Genomic DNA, 16,595 nt, shown 5'->3' with positions numbered 1-16,595 from the left:
GGTCTGGCAGCATCTGTGAAGAAAAAATCAAAGTTAACGTTTCAGGTCTTGAGCCAAAACATTAACTCTGACTTTTTCTTCACAGATGCTGCCAGACCCGCTGAGCTTTTCCAGCAACTTCTGTTTTTGCACCAGTTAGCCTGAAACTGAGTGGCTTGCAAGACCATTTCAGAGCGCAGGTGAAAGTCAATCTCAATATTATGAATCTACAATCATATGTAGGCCAGTGCAGGTAAGGATGACAAATTTCCTTCCCTAAAGGTCATTAGAGAACCTGGTGGGTTTTGAAACAATCAATGATTCATTCATGGTCACCATTACTGAGACTAGCTTTCACTTTCAAATTTAATTCCACCAAGAGATGGAAAGTGTAATAGAATTACTGATAGCCAGCCACATTCCCCAGGAAAGGCGATATTGCATAAAGGATCATGTTGGCAAATAATTATAGTTCAAGGTGAGAGGAATTCTGGCCAGTGCCTTTGTGCAGCCTATGAACTCTTGAATAATCTTTATGAATTGTGGCCTGCCAGTGTCCCTTTTAATGTTACCTATGATTATTTCTGCTTCAAGGGGATGACTAAGATCAATCTGTAATGACCCATGACATGGTCAAGGTTGCCTGTGACTGGGATCTGAAACCTACATTCTTGGTCACTGCCTGCAGTTCCCATGCAGGATTCTATGATTACAGATGTCGGCAACATGTACTATATAAACTCCTGATGAATGCAATTGCCCTTTAAAGGGTCTCATATCACGTACTCAGACAGAAAAAAAAACACTTCCTGTGCCCACACGAGGTGTGGTTGCTGCCATACTCCATTTCCATTTCACATTTATAATTTGGATGATTTAGAAGGTAGCCCAGGTCACACTTGGGTCTCATGCTCAGCCTAATAATCAATAGCAAACCCCTCCCCCCTGCCATCCAAAAACCTCCATGCTCTTTCCTTCTCTGCCCTCCCTGTTGATCCCATCAGTACTGAGCATCCTCTCAATTCCCCGCCCACCACCTCTCAACTCTTTCATTTAATTCTTTGCCTCCCACGTTTATTTCCTGAGCCCTGGGCCTGCATTTTAGCCATGCTAACCATCATGCTGTACTGTCCTCCCATTAAAGCCAAGGTGGTTTTGACCAGTGATGTTACCTGTCCCTCTCACAGTAACCAATATCCTCCAATGCACTATCATATGCCCTCCTTACATGTTGAGTTGCACTCCGTCAATGTTACTGGCCCTTTAGCAACCTAATATGCTGCCTTCAATCCTGATGGTCAAGTTCCCCAGATTGTCAAGCACAGCAGTGTCCCCCCATTAGACCCCCTTGACCTTTACTGAGCAGGCCCCCACAACTGACCATGGTCACCCCTCTCAACCAACTTGGCTAGAGAGCCCTGACTGATGAGTGACTGGGCCACTGACTGCTCCCTGTGCAGCTTCCCAACAGACTTACTGTGAAACTCTGGACTGGTTGAATGAGACCTGCAGTGACTGACTTCTTAGACTGCAGTGACAAGGAAATTCTGAACCAGACAACCCCACAAGTGGCTGACTGAAGGCATGCAAGCCCCTGGAGTGAGATTGGACGCTTCCTAACTGTTCACTAACTGAGACAAAACTCCCCAACTGATGACAGTTCCCCTCGACTTGACCAAGGACTAATCCACTTAGACCTTAAGACATGGCCATTCAGTTGATGCACATACAGTATGTTTGTTGCATAAGCTGCTATGTTATAGGTGTGAGATTGACGTAGGCATGTGCCACACAGCAACATGACCATCTCCTTGACTGCTCATACTTTTGTGCTGAACAATGAAGCAACACAGAGTTACTGTGAGCTGTTGAGGCAAGACCAAGATAATCTGAGCACCCAATGTGGCACCACGGTGAATGAGGGCTCAGAGATCAAGTAAGGAGCTTCAAGCTGCAGCCTGCTCCAATCCATGAGATTGGTACCTGTCACTGCCTGCAAAGTGGTCTGGTATCAGCATTAAAATAAAATTTAAAAAAGGTGCTGGCACTCTGCAAATTGCAGCATGGGAGAGGCGAACTGTATTCCAATTGAGTCAGAGATGAGCTATGATGATTAGCTGAGGCTGGTAGCATGAAGAAATACATTGAAACCCTTCTCAAAACAATTCAATGCCTTGGCCTCAACCACATTCTTTTTACAGAGAATTCCACAGGCTCACCATCCTCTGAGTGAAGAAACTTTTCCTCATCTCAATCCTAAGTGGCCTACCCAGGTCCTTAAATTACGACCCTTGGGTTCTGGACCCTGTGATCATTGAGAACATCAGGAATGTCCCTCCCTTCCAGATACCCAGTGACTCTCAGTGGACACACTCAAGTGGAAAAGGCTGTCTAAACCTGAACTGACCCCTCCCTCTCCCAATATACCCCACATCACAGGTTCAAAACATTTGTCAGTCAAAACAAAAGGCCATGGCTTCCAGGGCTATTGGAGACTTACTCACTTTTGATATCCCACCCATCGCCTCATTTAAAAAAATGCAGAAATTGTTGGAGAAACACAGCAGGTCTGGCAGCATCTGATGAGATAAAGCAGAGCAAATGTATCAAGTCTGGTGACCCTTCTTCAGTACTGGGCCACTGGACCTGAAATGTTAACTCTGTTTCTCTCCCCACAGATGTTGCTAGGCCTGCTGAGTTTGTCCAGCAGTTTCTGATTTTCAGTTTCAGATTTCTGGCATCTGCAGTTCATTGTGTTTTCTATTATTTATTTCATCTCCACGTTAGACCCTATCTTAAACTCTGAAAGAGTTACTTGCTCCATCAGCAACAGTTTATCTTAGAATCAAAAAATGGTCGCAGCACAGAAGGAGATCAATCACCACAAACCTTTTACCGTCTGATGACAATGACATAAGCTTGTGGCTCAAATCAAATTTTAATTCATCATTACTAATTTGTGCGTGACTTTTTTTTTTGCTTTGGTTACACAGTTTGACTTGAGATTTTTCAGTACAACATGGATTCGTCTTTTATGTGAATATAACTGAGTGGGTACCACCCTCACCTCTGAGTCAGAGGGCGATGAGAAATGAGAACATGAGTCTAGAGATTTGATCACATTACTTAAACTAATACATTCACCTCAGTGCCAGATGGAGTGCTACACTGTCAGAGAGTGGCCTTTCAGAAGATGTGTTTCGTTGTTGCCTTGTCTATTCATTCAGCTGAATGTCAGAGATCACAGCAATGGAAGGAGAAGGGGACAGCTGTTCCCAGAGTTTTGGCAAATGTTTATACTTTAACTCATTTCATTACAGATTGTCTGGTGACCATTACATGGCTACTTGCTGTTTGCAAATTAGTTGTCACATTTTGTACACTGAGCACTGATTGCAATTTGAAATACATCATTTAGGATGTGCTGAAGTTGTGAGAGAAGAGAAGCAAACACAAGGCCTTTTCCTTGTTGTCTCTTGCATAGATTTCAACCTTGCTTCTTTTCCCCGAGGGAAGAAGTCTCTTCCTTTCTTTAAAGGCAGAAAAGCAAAATCTGAGTGTACCTTAACGAATGAGACTCTGAAGATAATTGATATTCAAGGTGAAACCTTGGACTTGGAATTTGTGTCTGTTTCAGCAGTATTTGGAATGACAAAAGCTCTGGGGTTCTTTTCAGTCAACAACAAAAGTTGCCAGAAGACTTGTGTCTCTCAGTGATTAAACCAGCACAATGTCCTTAGCAACTTCCTTAATGCAGGTGGACTCAATGGTTTTTCCAAACCCTGTGGGCTAAGATTTATAGGATGCCATAATTACATCATGGCCCATCAATCTGCTTAATGTGCTTCTACAGTGCAGAGGCAGAACAGAACCAAGCCAAGAGGGCTAACTGTGACCTACAAGCCATTCTCTGATTCCATAACAGAAAGGGGAAACGTTCAATGGAGCACTATTGTTAATAAATCCATGGTGAAGCAAGCATGAACTAATTTTAGTGAGGCAGCTGTGTTTATTATTTAGAGAGAGAGTCTCAGCATTGTAACTCCTCTCAAAGACTGACTCTTGCCATTGTAGCCATGGATCAAAAAGTAATTTTCTCTTTTGTAACTTCTTTTTAATAAGAAATTAGTTCTTCTCCTTTGGCTTTATTCAGGGTGAGTTGAAGGTTATGTAGCTTCTGTAACAAGAGGGATGTAATTATGTTTTGAAAAACCTGTACTGAATTTTTTTGTGAGGCCACTTCTGGAGAAGCTGTCACCAATCCTAGTCTGCATATTACAATGAGGATGAAAGAGGGTGCAAAAAAAATTCTGATACCGAGTCATGTTTGGCTCAAAATGTTAACTCTTTCTGTCTCTACAGATACTGGCAAGCCTGTTGAGTTTTCCAACACTTTCTGTTTTATTTCAGATCTTTGTAGTATTTTGTTTTTACTCTGCTATGAAAATTCTAACTCAGTTGAGGTCAGATCTGAGGGTTTATGTGAATCAGAGCAGAATGATCAGAGAAGAATGCTTTCCTTTTGAAAAGATCAAAAGGTGGCCTGATCGAAGTCTTTAATGTTTGCTGTCGAAATTTTTCAGCTTGTGGGTGAGACTGAGGTGCCATAACTATAAGTCATCACTAATTAATCCAATAAGGAATTCAGGACAAACTAATTTATCAGGAGGGTAGTTAGAATATGGAACACGACTACCACAAGGACTAGTTGACTTGCAATGGATACGTTTGAAATGATCCTGATTAATTGCATTATGAGAGAAAGAATCAGGAATATGCAGATAGCGTTGGATGAGGAAGAATGGGAGGAGATTCATGTGAAGCTCAAATACTGACACATACATCTTTGGCTGAATGGCCTATACCTGTGCTGTTAGTACTTTGGCATGTTTTGTGACAAAGAATAATTGGAAAAGAGTTGACGGGCAGTGTGTTGAGAAATGTCAACAGTTTTAATAGAATGCATATTGTAGCATTGTAAAGATATATAAACAGCTCAATAACAATGTAATATTTAAGAAAAATTAACTAGTGGGAAGTTGTTCTCGATGAAACTCAGGTATCAATTGTCACGATACTGTGGTTTTAAGAGATGTATTTTGTCCTGTTCTTTTTTGTGAAGAAAGGTTGAATCAGAGATAGGGAGCAATCTTCTTGTAACCATTAAAGTAAACAGCTTGTGAGGCCTTGGTTCTTTTTTTAAAGTTGGAACAATAGAAGCCGCCTGAACAGTTGGAGTCAAGCTCCCATAGAACAAGGATTTTTAGTTCTAGCTTTCAGAAGTTTTTGGGGTCTTGAAGTTGGACGTGGAAACTTTTATTCCTCTCTGTGTTACAGCTAAAATCTGGGGTTCTGTTCCTGCTGCTAGAATAGTATGTCAGGCAATCTGTTTTACTAATTTGCCTTTGCCAAGGGTGTGTTTATGGGATGTTACTACATTGAAATAGGTAATTAGTAGTAGTTAAAGTATGTTATATTTCAATAGAGTTACAGTGAAGCTAAAACTTTTCCTCTTTTTTGACTGTATATTGACTGTAGCGTAAAATTAAAGTGTGTTTTGCTTAAAATTGAGTAGTTTGACCAATCAAATTCATCTCAAATGCAATAGCTGACAACTTTAAAGTGAGAAAAAATTAGCGTTTAGGCTATCTTCTCGATATCTTTTGAGGGGGTTTGGTCAGGTCCATAACACAATGTAGATTATTTTCTCTGAACTCCAAAGCTCTGATTAATATGTAGGACTAATTTCAAAAAAACCACAGCTGGCTGTGATGCACAAGGTTCAGTTTTCCAGTTCTATTGGGTTCACTGCTCTGATGGTGTGCAGCTTCACTTCAAAATCTCATTGTTACATTGAGTAGCATACCATGGTTCTGGACACACCCACTACTGGGAACATCCTCCCTGCATCTACCCTGTCCAGTCCTGTTAGAATTTTTAAAGTCTCAATGAGATCCTTCCTCACGCATCTGAACTCCAACGAAAACAATCCCAAACTCATCAATCTCTCCTCATACGTCAGACCCGCCATCCCCGGAATCAGCCTGGTAAACCTTTGCTGCACTCCCTAGAGAGCAAGAATATCCTTCCTCAGGAAAGGAGACTAAAATTGCACACAATAATATAGGTGTGGCCTCACCAAGGCCCTATACAACTGCAACAACACATCCCCGCTCCTGTACTCAAAACCTCTCGCATTTGCCTTCTTTACCGCCTGCTGCCCCTGCATGCTTACCTTCAGCAACTGGTGCAAAAGGACACCCAGGTCCCACTGCACACTGCCCTCTCTGAATTTACAGCCATTCAGCTAGTAATATGCCTTCTTGTTTTTGCTTCTGAGGTGAATAATCTCACATTTATCCAAATTATACTGCATCTGCCGTTAATCTGCCTACCCACCCAACCTGTCAAGATCATGCTGAAGGATCTGTGCATCTTTGTCACAGTCCACCCAAACGTAAACTTGGAGATGTTACATTTTGTATTTTGCATATTTTGTCCGTGAGGATCTTTTGCAGTTCTATTGGGTTTACTGCTCTGATGGTGTGCACCTTCGCTCCAAAGTTTCATTGCTATGTTGAGGAGTCATAGAGTCGTACAGCATAGAAACAGACCCTTCAGTGCAAAAATTAATCTAGCCTCATTTGTCAGTATTTGGCCCATATCCCTCTAAACCCTTCCTATTCATATACCCATTCAGATGCCTTTTAAATGTTATAATTGTACCAGCCTCCACCACTTCCTCTGGCAGCTCATTCCATACATGCACCACCCTCTGTGTGAAAACGTTGTCCTTTAGGTCCCATTTTAAATCTTCCCCCTCTCATCTTAAAAGTATGCCCTCTAGTTTTGGGCTTCCTACCCAGGGAAAAAGACCTTGGGTATTCACCCAATCCATGTTGCTCGGCGATTTTATAAATCTCTATAAGGTCACCCCTCAGGCTCCGACACTGCAGGGAAAGTAGCCCCAGCCTATTTAGCCTCTCCTTAGAGCTCAAACCCTCCAAACCTGGCAACATCCTTGTAAATCTTTTCTGCACCCTTTCAAGTTTCACAGCATCCTTCCTATAGCAGAAGACCAAAATTGAATTGCAGTATTCGAAAAGTGGCCTAACCAATTTATCAAGTTCAGGTTTATCAGAAGAGCAAATAATTTATTTTTGGCTAACATCTGTCTCTTCTTAGATGAAGCAATGTAACTCAAAATATGGAATGGGCTGGGTATGGTAATAGACTTGGGGAAGGATGTAATGTTAAAGAAGAATATGAACTTGCAAAATTAACTTCCATCATCAGGAAACACTGTAAGATTTCATGATGATTAAGAAATGGTTTTCTTCATCAGTTTCATAGAAGAGGTACCTACTTTTTTCAAAAAAAACCCCTACAGTGTGGAAACAGGCCATTTGGCCCAATCGGTCCACACTGACAACATCCCACCCAGAGTTCCCCCTCACCCTCACCCTGTCCCTGTAACCCTGCATGGCTAATCCACCCAACCTACACATCCCTGGGTACTACGGGCAATTTAGTTTGGGCAATCTATCCAGCCTGCACATCTTTGAACTGTGGGAGGAAACCCATTTAGATACAGGGAGAACGTGTAAACTCCACACAGGCAGTTGCCCAAGACTGGAATTGACCCTGGGTCCCTGGTGCTGTGAACCACAGTGCCACACTGTGACCAGTGTATCATTTGTGTTCACTGTGTCCTATATCAAAAGACTCCTGTAATATCTACCAGGCACTGTCCTTGATTGATCAGGGTATAACTTTCATTTCTGATACTATTTGCACCTCTGAAATGAGACTTAAGGAACTCTTCATTGGAGCAAATACATTATCTGCTCAACATTAATCATAACATAGAACATAGAACATTACAGCGCAGTACAAGCCCTTCGGCCCTCGATGTTGCGCCGACCTGTGAAACCAATCTGAAGCCCATCTAACCTAAACTATTCCATGATCATCCATATGTTTATCCAATGACCATTTAAATGCCCTTAAAGTTGGCGAGTCTACTATTTTTGCAGGCAGGGCATTCCCACGCCCTTACTACTCTCTGAGTAAAGAACCTACCTCTGACATCTGTCCTATATCTATCACCCTTCAATTTAAAGCTATGTCCCCTCATGCTAGCCATCACCATCCGAGGAAAAAGGCTCCCACTGTCCACCCTATCTAATCCTCTGATCATCTTGTATGTCTCTATCAAGTCACCTCTTAACCTTCTTCTCTCTAACGAAAACAACCTCAAGACCCTCAGCCTTTCTTCATAAGACCTTCCCTTCATACCAGGCAACATCCTGGTAAATCTCCTCTGCACCCTTTCCAATGCTTCCACATCCTTCCTATAATGCGGTGACCAGAACTGTACGCAATACTCCAAGTGTGGCCGCACCAGAGTTTTGTACAGCTGCAACATGACCTCATGGCTCCGAAACTCAATCCCTCTACCAATAAAACCTAACACACTGTACGCCTTCTTAACAACGCTATCAACCTGGGTGGCAACTTTCAATGATCTATGCACATGGACACCGAGATCTTTCTGCTCATCCACACTACCAAGAATCTTACCATTAGCCCAGTACTCTGTATTCCTGTTACTCCTTCCAAAGTGAATCACCTCACACTTTTCCGCATTAAACTCCATTTGCCACCTCTCAGCCCAGCTCTGCAGTTTATCTATGTCCCTCTGTAACCTGCAACATCCTTCCACACGATCCACAACTCCACCAACTTTGGTGTCATCGGCAAATTTACTCACCCATCCTTCTACGCCCTCATCCGGGTCATTTATAAAAATGACAAACAGCAGTGGCCCCAAAACAGATCCTTGAGGTACACCACCATAAAGTAAAATAAACCAATGGATAAAGTTAAAAAAAAGTTCAATGTTGAAAAACCGTTTCAGGCAGGCATGTACACAGCATGAAGAAGTAGATCCACGCTCCAGTGTTAAGCAAATCAATAATTTGTGAAGAAACATTTCGAGGTTTCTTTTGTTCTCTTTGCCTTTGTTCATAAAGCCAAGGCTTCTGCAGAATTTCCACCACTTTCAAAGATTCTATACACCTGTTCCTGCACCCCTTTTAAAAACTTCCTCCAGAGGAAATGCAACAGTTCATTAGACTGAACATAAAACATAGAACAGTATGGTATAGGATCAAGCCCTTTGGCCCACCATGTCTATACTGACCATAATGTCATCCTAAACTAATCCCATCGACCTGCACATGGGCTGTATCCCTCTATTCCCTGTCCATGTGTCTGTCTAAATGCCTCTTAACCTTTTCTACCAGCTCTCCTGGCAGCCCATTCCAGGCACCTACCACCTTCTGTGTATACAACCTGCCTCACACATCTCCTTTAAACTTTTCCCTCTCACCTTAAACCTATGCCCCTTTATACTTAATATTTCCACCCTGGAAAAAAGACTCTGACTATCCACCCTATCTATGCCTCTCATAATTTTGTATGCTTCTATCAGTTGCCACTCAGCCTCTGATGCTCTAACGAAAGCAATCCATGTTTGCCCAAACTCTCCTTATAGCTAATACACTCGAATCCATGACATCATCCCGGTAAACATCTTTTATACTCTCTCCAAAGCCTCCACAACCTTCCTGTAATGTGGCAACCAGAACTGCACACTACAATCCAGATGTGGCCTAACTGAAGTCTTATACAGCTACAATATGACTTCCCGACTTTTATACACAATGCCCTGACCAATAAAGGCAAGCATGCCATATGAGGTTGTAGACTTGCTGGCCGAGCTGGTGGGTTTGCTTGCAGACGGTTCATTACCCTGCTAGGTAACATCGTCTGTGCGCCTCCAGTGAAGCGTTGGTGTTCTGTCCCACTTGTTATTTATATGCCTCGGTTTGCTGGGATGGTTGGCATTACTTCCGGTCCTGTTTTTCAGTGGTTTGTATATCGGATCCAGTTCAATGTGTTTGTTGATGGAGTTCCGGTTGGAATGCCAGGCCTCCAGAAATTCCCTGGCATGTCTCTGTTTGGCTTGTGCTATTATTGATGTGCTGTCCCAGTCGAATTCATGTCCTTCTTTGTCCATTTGTATTGAGACCAGTGAGAATTGGTCCTGTCTCTTGGTGGCTCGTTGGTGTTCATGTATCCTTATTGTCGGTTTTCTTCCAGTTTGGCCCACATAATGTTTCTCACAGTCCTTGCATGGTGTTTTGTACATTACATTGGTTTTATTGGTTGTGGGTATGGGATCCTTTACATTTGTTAGTAGCTGTCGTAGTGTGGTTGCTGGTTTGTGGTCTACCCTGATACCTAAGGGTCTGAGTAGTCTTATGGTCATCTCTGATGTACAGTAGGGTGACTAGTGTGTCTGGCCATGTTGTGTCTTCTTGTTGTGGTCTGTTGCAGAGGCAACAGCGGATTGTGCATTTTTGGATATCCATTCCTTTTAAAAACTGAAGAAGGGTCTAGGCCCGAAACGTCAGCCTTCCTGCTCCTGTGATGCTGCTTGGCCTGCTGTGTTCATCCAGCTCTACACCTTGTATAAGCACTCCTGTTCTGCTTTGTGCAATTCTGGGTTGTTGCAATGTGTTGTGGCTCAATTGAATAATGTCCTGATGCAGCTCCGTTTATGGGTGGTGGGGTGGTTGCTGGTGTAATTAAGTAACTGCTTTGTAATGGTGGTTCTTCTGTATACGCTGGTCTGGAGTTCCCGGTTGTTCTTACATTCCACCATTATGTCTCGGAAGGGTAGTCGGTTATTGTTCCCTTCTTCTTTTGTGAATTTTATTCTGGTGAGGGTGTTGTTTATGTGTCGGTGGGTTTCTTCTAGTCTTGTGCATTTGAAGTCATGAGGGTGTCATCTACATAGTGGACCCTGAGTCTGGGTTGGATAGTGGGGAGCGCTGTCCTTTCTAATCTTTGCATTACCACTTCTGCTATCAGTCCTGATATCGGGGATCCCATTGGTGTTCTGTTGATTTGTTTGAATATACGGTCATTGAAGGTGAAGTGGGTTGTGAGGCACTGATCCAGCAGTTTCAGGGGGCTGTTGATGCTGTTGGTGTCATGGGGTGCCTGCCTTCCTGATTCGTCCAGTAGTGTGGCAATTGCCTCTTTGGCTAGGTCGATGTTCATGGATGTAAATAGTGCTGTTACGTCAAAGGATATCATTATCTCATCGTATTCTATTCTGGTGTTCATGATGATGTTGAGGAATTCTTGGGGAGGAGTGGATAGAGTTGTCTACTAAGTGTTTCAGTTTTAGTTGTAGTTCTTTGGCTAGTCTATATGTTGGTGTGCCTTGTAGATTACATAGAATCCCTACAGCCCAACAAGTCCACACCAATCCTTAGAGCATCCCACCCAGACCCATCCCTTTATAACCTACCTAAGCTACACATCTCTGAACACTACAGGCAATTTACCATATCCAATCCAGCTAACCTGCACATCTTTGCACTGTGGGAGGAAACCGAAGTACCCAGAGGAAACACACGCATACACGGGGAGAATGTGCAAACTCCACACAGATAGTTGCCTGAGGGTGGAATTGAACCTGGGTCCCTGGCGATGTGAGGCAACAGTGCTAACCACTGAGCCGCCGTGATGGCCCTATTGTCGTGAGACAATAGGTCTGAGGAGGTCCCCTGGTTTGTATACCTTAGGGAGCCCATAGAAGCGGGGTGAATTGGAACCCTTTAGCTTCATTTTTTGGTAGTCCGTCTTGCTGATATCTCCTGAGTTGTGTAATTTTTTCAGGGTTGTTGTAATCCGGTTCCCTAATTCCAGTGTTGTGTCAATCACCATCTGTTGGTAGGTATCAGTATCTGTTAGTAGTGTGTTAAATTTCTCGATGTATTGGACTCTGTTAAGGATTGCTGTCATGCGTCCTTTGTCCGCTGGTAAGATTACGATGTTTCTGTCTTTCTTGAGTCTTTCCAGGGCTTTCTTCTCTTCTGTCTTAAATGCATTCCACCTACCTTTTCTGCTAAGTGTTGGGACTACCATCTGTCTGATGGTCTGTTGTATTTCCTCTGTGAATCCTTTGCTCTTTAGTGTCAATTCCAGTGCAGCCAGGAAGTCAATCTTTTTGGTGTCTCTGTAGTTACAATTTAGTCCACGTACTAGGGCGGTCTTCTCAGTGTCGGTAAGTGGTCGGTCTGAGATGCTCTTAATCCATGTTTCTGTATTGTCCGTGTCATTTTTGTGGGTGAGTTTGGATAGTTTTTCTTGTAGGGCTAGTCTTTTCTTTGTTCTGGCCTTTTGTTGTTGTATGGTAGTGGCTTGTTCCAGTGTGGCCTGTTCTATGCCATATGCCTTCTTTACCAACTTGCCTACCTGTATTGCCACTTTCAGGGGGCTATGGACTTTCATCTCAAGATCCCTCTGTACATCAATGCTCCTAAATGTTCTGCGATTTACTATATTCTTTTCTCTTGCATTTGAACGCACAAAATAAATCACTTCATACTTGTCTGTATTAAACTCCATCTGCCATTTCTCCACCCACATTTCCAACTAATCTATATCCTGCTGTATCCTTTCTCACTATCCACAACTCCACCAATTTTTGTGTCATCTGCAAACTTGTTAATCAGACAATGTACATTTTCCTCCAAATTATTTATATATACTACAAGAAACTGATCCTTGCAGAGAACAACTGGTCACAGACCTCCAGTCAGAAAAACACCCACCCACAATTACTCTCTGTCTTCTATGACCAAGCCAATTTTGTATCCGACTCATTGTGGATCTCATGTGACTTAATCTTCTGGATCAGCTTACGCTTTAGTAAAGTCCATGTTGACAAGATCTACTGCCCAACACTCATCAATCATCTTTGTCACTTCCTATAAAACTCAATCAAATTTGTGAGACAGGATGCCTCCAAAAAAAAGCTATGTTATCTCTAATAAGTCCATTCTTATCCAAATGCAAGTAAATCCTGTTCCTTAGAACCTTTTCCAATAATTTCCCGACCACTGATATAAAGCTGTCTACCCTATAATTTCTGGGATTATCCATGTTGGTTGTCCTGAACAAAGGAACACCATTGGCTATTCTCCAGTCCTCTGGGTCCATGCCTGTGGTGAAGGAGGACACAAAGATTTCTGTCAAGACCCCAGCAATCTCCTCCCTTGACTCCTTAAGTATTCTGGGATAGATTGCATCAGGCCCTGGGGACTTATGTACCTTTATGTTTTTCAAGAAACCCAACACCTCTCCATTCTTGCTATTGATGTGCCCCTGAATATTAACATTCCCCTCACCAATCTTCTCCTTAGTGAATACAGCTGCAAAATACTCATTAACGACCTCACCCACTTCCTCTGGCTCCACACATAAATTCTCTCCTTTGTTCTTGAATGGACCTACCCTTTCCCTAGTTACCCTCTTGCTCCTAATATACGTATGAAATGCATTGGGATTCTCTTTGGTGCTTCTTGCCAAGAATATTTCATGGCCCTTTTTAGCCCTCCTAAATGCTTGTTCAAGTTTATTTTGCTGTTCCCTTTATATTGCTCAAGGGCTTTGCCTGATTTCAGTTTCCTAAACCATTTATATGCTTCCTTTTTCTTTTTGACTAAGTTTTCATTTTCACTTGTCATTCAGCATTCCTGAATCTTGTTGTCCTTATTTTTCATCCTCACAGAAATATGCTGGTCATGAACTCTGAACATCTGACCTTTAAAAGATTCCTACATTTCAAATGTGGATTTACCTGCGAGTAGCTGTCCCCAGTCCAATTTCTCCAGTTCATGCTTAATACTATTTTAATTAGCCTTCACCCATTTTAGCACTTTCACTGGAGGACTAGTCTTATCCTTATCCTTAACTGCCTTAAAACCTACAGCATTATGATCACTGTTCCCAAAGTGCTCCCCCACTGAAACTTCTGTTACTTGGCCAGGCTCATTCCCTAATACAAAGTTTAGTATGGTCCCTCCCCTAGTTAGACTATCCACATATTGTTTCAAGAAGCCCTCCTGGATGCACCTAACAAATTCTGCCCCATCTAAATCCCTCACACTGAAAGAGTCCCAGTCATTATTGGGGAAGTTAAAATCACCCACTACTACAACCTTGTTGTTTTTGCATCTTTCCATGATCAGCTCACATATCTGTTCCTTTATCTCCTCCAGGCTTTTGGGATGCCTATAATATAACCGCATCATAGTGTTTGCGCTTTTCTTATTCTTATGGTCTACCCATGTGGCCTTACTGGATGATCCCTCCAAGGTTTCCTCTCATAATGCATTTGTGACATTCTCCTTAATCAGTAATGCAACTCTCCCACCCTTTTACACCCCTCTCTATCTCACTTGTAACATCTAAACCCTGGAACATTGAGCTGCCCTTCTCTCAAACAAATTTCTGTAATGGCTACAACATCATAGTTCCATGTACTAATCCAGGTTTTATGCTCATCTGCCTTACCTGTTATACTCCTTGCAGTGAAATATATGTACTTCAGACTGTCGGCCCTGCCGTGTTCATTAACCTGGCTCTGTTGGTTCTTCCTGTTAGACTTGATTTAATGTCAACCTTCTCTTCAATCACCCCACATGCTGACCTATTGCTCTGGTTCCCACCCTGACTGGTTCCTGGGACAGATATTTTAGCTCATTCATTGGATGTTGGTGTTGCTGGCTTTATTGCCCATTACTGACTGCCCCTGAGAAGGTGATGCTGAGCTGCCTTCTCGAAATACTATAGTCCATGTGCTGTAGAAAACCCACTATCCTGTTCGGGAGGGAATTCCAGTGTCAGTGATGAAACAATGGTTTATTTTCTAGACAGGATATTGTGGAAGCCTGGAGGGGAACTTGCAAGTGAGTGATGTATGCATGTATCTGCTGCCCTTGTTCTTCTAGGTGGTAGAGGTGATGGTTTGGAAGGTGCTGTCAGCGAAGCACTGTTGGTCTGTTGGACATCCTCTGGATTGAATACACTGCTGCTACTGTAAAATGAGTAAATGTTGAAGCTGGTGTTCAGGGTGCTAGTCAAGTGGATTGCTTTGTTCCAAGTCGTGTTGAGTTACTTGAGCCTTGCTGAAACTGCACACATCAAAGCAAATGGAGAGTGCTCCATTGAACCCCTGCCCTGTGCCTTGTAAAATGGTGGATGACAGGAATTGGGGAACTAGTGTGAAAGTTACTCACGACAATGCCAATCAAGCAGGCCGCCTTGTCCTGGATGGTGTCAAGCTTCTCGAGTGTTGTTGGAGCTGCACCCATCCAGGCAAGTGGGGGTATTCCATCACACTCCTGACTTGTACCTTGTAGGTGGTAGAAAGGCTTTGGGAAGTCAGGAGATGAGTTATTGCAGGATTCCTAGCCTCTGACCTGTTCTTGCAACCACCGTAATGTTATGGCTAGTCCAACTCCGTTTATGGTCAATGGTAAGCTGTCGGACTGCTAACAATGAGAGATTTAGGGATGGTAATTCCCTTGATTGTCAAAAGTGGCATGTTTAAATTCTCTTGTGTGAGGTAGTCATTGTCTGACCCTTGTTATTTCTCACGTTTCAGCCCAAACCTGGATATTGTCCAGATCTAGCTGTATATGGGCGTGGACTGCTTCAGTTTCTGAGAACTCATTCTGAGGGATTCTGTAATGGGCAGAGATTGAGCAGACAGGGCGCATATTCCCTCAAATTAAAAAGAGCGAGTGCTGATTCAATTGAAACATAACAAACACTCCTAAGGGGCTTAGCAAGGTAATTGCTGAGAAAATATTCCCCTGGCTGGATATCTAAAACAGAGTCACGTAATATGGAGTGAACTACTTATGAGGAGAAATTTCATCACTCAGAGGGTGGTGAATCTTTGGAATTCTCTACCTAGAATGTGCTGTAATTGAGTCTATTCAAAACAGTGCTTGATAGATTTTTGGACCCAAAAGCAATTAAGGAATTTGGGGATAGCATGTGAAAGTGGAGTGGCGGGGAAAAGGCTTGAGGGACCAAATGTCTTCCTTCAGTTCCTATTCTTCAAGTTTGTAAGTATCGAGTTTATCTTGAACGAGTTTCTGTTTAGAAAAATAATGCACAAACTTCCTCAAACTTTCTTCATCAGGTGACATCAGGGCCATGTGATTTAACATGACATCAATCCCTCAGGCACAGTTTAAATTGCCTTTGACAACAGATATTTGAAATTGGCACAGCATATCGTGAGATCTGAGGCACTGATGCCCATTGTGCAAGCTGGTGTCTGATGCTAATTTTGTGCCTCAAATTCTTGAGGCTTTTCTGACATCACTTCTCCAGCAAATGCGAGCAGTTTCAACCCTTGTTTTTCAGAACATATCACATTTTATTTTTCTAGCTGCCAGCTATTCATGAATTATCCTCATCTCTTTCCATCCCAGCCCTGCAAAACAACGTATCTCTGCCATTCACAATGCTCCAGCGGTAAAAATAATGCGACATATTCAGTTGCAACATTTTTGTACTTTTGTAACACTTTGTTACACCCTAAGGTGCATGTAGAACGAAGAATGTCATTCAAATGGTGCTAAAGCATCAGTCATGTGGAGAATCTCGGCTTGTTCTCCTTTGAGCAGAGAAGGTTAAGAGCAGTTTTGATAGAGGTCTTCCAGCAGATGATTGAT

At 42.7% G+C, this 16,595-nt stretch overlaps 1 protein-coding gene across 1 annotated transcript in view; it reads left to right on the top strand.

Annotated features, from left to right (window-relative positions):
* The window catches only part of ncam2 (neural cell adhesion molecule 2), a 1,072,172-nt gene that overhangs the window by 1,041,863 nt on the left and 13,714 nt on the right, over window positions 1-16,595 (top strand). The gene's annotated exons all lie outside the window — the stretch shown is intronic.

The sequence above is a fragment of the Rhincodon typus genome, chromosome 11 (genome assembly GCF_021869965.1).
Source record: "Rhincodon typus isolate 14 chromosome 11, sRhiTyp1.1, whole genome shotgun sequence".
Classification (NCBI taxonomy): domain Eukaryota; kingdom Metazoa; phylum Chordata; class Chondrichthyes; order Orectolobiformes; family Rhincodontidae; genus Rhincodon; species Rhincodon typus.
Note: the sequence above shows the minus strand (reverse complement) of the source record. Positions and strands in the feature narration are given on the sequence as shown.